This window comes from Schistocerca gregaria, chromosome 7, assembly GCF_023897955.1.
Source record: "Schistocerca gregaria isolate iqSchGreg1 chromosome 7, iqSchGreg1.2, whole genome shotgun sequence".
NCBI lineage: Eukaryota > Metazoa > Arthropoda > Insecta > Orthoptera > Acrididae > Schistocerca > Schistocerca gregaria.
In genome coordinates, this window is record NC_064926.1 from 533,143,951 (window position 1) to 533,148,710 (window position 4,760).

A 4,760-nucleotide genomic window follows, 5' to 3' on the forward strand; every position below is an offset into this window, starting at 1 on the left:
GGCAGGCGCAACTGTGTGGTCATTGTCTATGATGCTCTTGACTTAATTCTTCTGGCCAATTACATATTAGTTGCACCACAATTAAGTATGAAACCAGGAAACCAGATACATCTTCTCTCTTTTGATAAGCGTGGAAACCCCTCTGACACATTTAAAAATTAGCTTCCGTGAGGTGATTTACAAATAAAGTCTTTGATGTAGCAAATGTAATAACATGCTTTTATGCCACAACTGGCAGACTCATGTGTGTGATCATTGTCTATGGTGCTATTGATTTCATTCTTGTGGCCAATGACATATTAGTTGCACCACAATTAAGTATAAAAGCAGTAAAACCTGATACACCTTCTTTCTTTTGGTAAGTGTGACTACCCATTCGTCACCTTTAAACATTAGATTCCATAAGTTGAGATACAAATGAAGTCATTGATGTGGCAAAAGTAGTAATGGGCATTTATTTCACAGCAGGCAGACTCATGTGTGTGGTCATTGTCTATGTTGCTATTGACTTCATTCTTCCGGCCAATGACATATCAGTTACACAACAATTATATATGAAAGCAGGAAACCTGAGACATCTTCTACCTTTTGTTAAGGATGGCTACCCTTTTGATATGTTTAAACATTAGATTCCATAAGGTGAGGTACAAGTGAAGTGTTTGACGTAGCAAGTGTATTAACTGGAATTTATTCCACAGCAGGCAGGCTCGTATGTGGTCATTGTCTATGGGGCTATTGTCTTCATTTTTCTGGCCAATGACGCATCTGTTGCAACACAATCAAGTATGATATCAGGAAACCTGATACATCTTCTTAATTTTGGTAAGTATGACTACCTCTTTCTCACCTTTTAACATTAGATTCCGTAAGTTGAAATACAAATGAAGTTTTTGATGTAGCAAAAGGAGTAACGGGCTTTTCTTATTCCAGAGCAGGCAGACACGTGTGTGGTCACTGTCCATGGTGGTATTGAATTCAATCTTCTGGTCAATGACATATTAGTTGCTACAACAATTGAGTATGAAAGCAGGAAAACTTGATACATCATCTTTCTTTTGGTAAGTGTGGCTACCCCTTTGTCACCTTTAAACATTAGATTCCATAAGTTGAGATACAATTCAAGTGTTTGATGTAGCAAATGTAGTAACAGGCTTTTATTCCACAGCAGGCAGACCCGTGTGTGTGGTCATTGTCTATACTGCTTTTGACTTCATTCTTCTGGCCAATGACATATCTGCTGCATCACAATTGAATATGAAGGCAGAAAAACCTGATGCATCTTCTTTCTTTTGGTAAGTGTGATTACCCCTTTCTCACCTTATAGATGAGATTGCATAAGTTGAGATACAAATGAAGTCTTTGATGTATCAAATGTAGTAACGGGTTTTTATTACTCTGCAAGCAGACTCTTGTGTGTAGTCATTGTGTATGATGTGACTGACTTCACTCTTCGGGCCAATGACATACCATATGCACCACAATTAAGTATAAAAGCAGGAAACCTGATACATAAACTTTCTTTTGGTAAGAATAACTACTCCTTAGTTATCTTTAAATATTAGATTCCATAAGTTGTGATACAAATGAAGTTTTTGATGTAGCAAATGTATAATTGGCCTTTTATTTCACAGAAGGCAGACTCATGAGTGTGGTCATTGTCTATGGTGCTGTTGATGTCATTTTTCCGGGCAATGACCTATTAGTTGCACCACAATTAAGTATGAAAGCAGGAAAACTTGATACATCTTCTTTCTTTTGGTAAGCCTGGCTACCCCTTTGTCACCTTATAGATTAGAGTCCTCAAGTTGAGATTCAAAAGAACTCTTTCATGTAGCAAATGTAGTAATGGGAATTTATTCCACAGCAGGTAGGCTCATGGGTGCAGTCATTGTCTATGGTGCCATCACTTCATTAATCCGTCCAATGGCGTATCTGTTGCACCAGAATTGATTATGAAAGCAGAAAAACCTCATACATCTTCTTTCTTTTGCTTAGCATGGCTACCCCTTTGTCATCTTTAAACGGTAGATTCCGTAAGTTGAGATACAAACGAAATTTTTGATGTAGCAAATGTAGTAACGGGACTTTATTTCATAGCAGGCAGGCTCAATTGTGGGGTCACTGTCTATGATGCTATTGACCTCATTCTTTCGGCCAATTACATATCAGTTGCACCACAATTAAGTATGAAAGCTGAAAAATCTGATACATCTTCTTTCTTTTGGGATGCATGTCTAACCCTTTGTCACCTTTAAATATCAGCTTCCATAAGTTGAGATACAAATGGAGTTTTTGACGTAGCAAATGTTGTAACTGTCTTTTATTCCTCAACAGGCAGACTCATGTGTGTGGTCATTCTCTATGGTGCTATTGATTTCTTTTTTCAGGCCAATGACATATCAGGTGCACCACAATTAACTCTGAAAGCAGGAAACCATGATACATCTTCTATCTTTTGGTAATCATGTCTACCGCTTTCACAAATTTAAACAATAGGCTCCATAAGGTGAGGTACAAATAAAGTCTTTGATGTAGCAAATGTAATAACATGCTTTTATTCCACAGCAGACAGATTCATGTCTTTGGGCATTGTCTATGGTGCTATTGATTTTATGTTTCCGACTAATGACATATCAGTTGCACCACAATTAAGTATGAAAGCAGGAAACTTGATATATCTTCTTTCTTTTGGTAAGCATGGCTTCTCCTTTGTTACCTTATATATTATTTATTTTATTTTTTTATTTATTTATTGTTCCGTGGGACCATTTAGGGAGAAGTCTCCATGGTCATGGAACGAGTCAATACATGAAACTATAACACGATTGTAGAAACCGATAAAATGAAATATAAGGAACATATCCAGTTGTAGATTGTACAAACAAATAAAATGAAATATAGGAAACACTTTCTGGCGACAAGTCATTAGTTTAAATAAAGAAAATCAAGAATGTAACAGTGGAATTTGCTTAATTTTTTAGCTCTTCCAGGAGCTCCTTGACAGAATAGAAGGAGTGAGCCATGAGGAAACTCTTTAGTTTAGACTTAAAAGTGTTTGGGCTACTACTAAGATTTTTGAGTTCTTGTGGTAGCTTATTGAAAATGGATGCAGCAGAATACTGCACTCCTTTCTGCACAATAGTCAAGGAAGTGCATTCCACATGCAGATTTGATTTCTGCCTAGTATTAACTGAGTGAAAGCTGCTAACTCTTGTGAATAACCTAATATTGCTAACAACAAACGAAATTAAAGAAAATATATACTGTGAGGGGCAATCTCAAAATTCCCAGACTATTGAATAGGGGTCAACAAGAGGTTTTCGAACTAACACCACACATAGCTCGAACAGCCCGTTTTTGAGCCAAAAATACCCTTTTTGAATCAGAAGAATTACCCCAAAAAATAATACCATATGACATAAGCGTATGAAAATATGCAAAGTAGACTACTTTTCATGTTGAAATGTCACTTATTTCAGATACTGTTCTAATGGTACATAAAGCGGCATTTAGTTTCTGAACAAGATCCTGAACATGGGCTTTCCACACCAGCTTACTATCTATCCGATCGCCTAGGAACTTGAACAGTTCCGTCTCGCTTCTAATATGCCCATTCTGTCTGATTAAAATATCAGTTCTTGTTGAATTGTGAGTTAGAAACTGTAAAACCTGAGTCTTACTGTAATTTAGCATCAAATTATTTTCCACAAGCCACGAACTTATTTCATCAACTACATTATTTGATAATGTTTCAATATAACACACAAGATCCTTCACTACCAAGCTGGTGTCATCAGCAAACAGAAATATTTTTGAATCACCTGTAATACTGAAAGGCATATCATTTATATAAATAAGAAACAGCAGTGGCCCCAGCACCGACCCTTGGGGAACCCACCACTTAACAGTGCCCCATTGGGACTGAACATCACTACCACTCTCAATATTGCGGAGAGTTACCTTCTGCTTTCTGTTCTTAAAGTAAGAGGTGAACCAATTGTAAGCTACTCCCCTTAGTCCATAATGGTCCAACTTCTGCAGTAATATTTTGTGGTCAACACAGTCAAAAGCCTTCGTTAAATCAAAGAAAACACCTAACATTCGCAACCTTTTATTTAATCCATCCAAAACCTCACAGAGATAAGAGAATATAGCATTTTCAGTTGTTAAACCATTTCTAAAACCAAACTGAACAATTGACAGCAAATTATGTGAATTTAAGTGCACCAGTAACATTGTATATACAACCTTCTTGATAACTTTAGCAAACACCGATGGCATAGAAATAGGTCTAAAATTTTCAACATTATCCCTGTCTCCCTTTTTATAAAGTGGCTTCACTACCGAGTACTTTAATTGGTCAGAAAACCGACCACTCCTAACGGAAAAGTTACAGATATGGCTAAGTACTGAGCTAACATACATAGAACAGTACTTCAGTATTCTCCTAGATACCCCGTCATATCCATGAGAGTTCTTGGTCTTTAGTGATTTAATTATTAACTCAATCTCCCTCTTGTCAGTATCATGGAGGAGCATTTTAAGGTAACAGTCTCCGAACACTTTTTTCTAAGAGCGCTATATGATTCCCTGTTGGGATTAGGTTTCCATTTAGTTCACCTGCTATATTCAGAAAGTGATTATTAAATACTGTACATATATGCAACTCATCAGTAACATGGACATTCCCACTACGCACTGATTCTATATCCTCGACCTGTCTCTGCAGACCAGCCACTTCCTTTATGACTGGTTTTAAT

At 36.9% G+C, this 4,760-nt stretch overlaps 1 long non-coding RNA gene across 1 annotated transcript; it reads left to right on the forward strand.

The window, feature by feature from the left end:
- The first annotated feature begins 948 nt into the window (after positions 1-948).
- On the forward strand, positions 949-1,453 carry LOC126282265 (uncharacterized). The gene is made up of 3 exons (XR_007551354.1): positions 949-1,058; positions 1,166-1,292; positions 1,406-1,453. It is a non-coding gene; the product is annotated as an uncharacterized LOC126282265 (long non-coding RNA).
- The last annotated feature ends 3,307 nt before the right edge of the window (positions 1,454-4,760 follow it).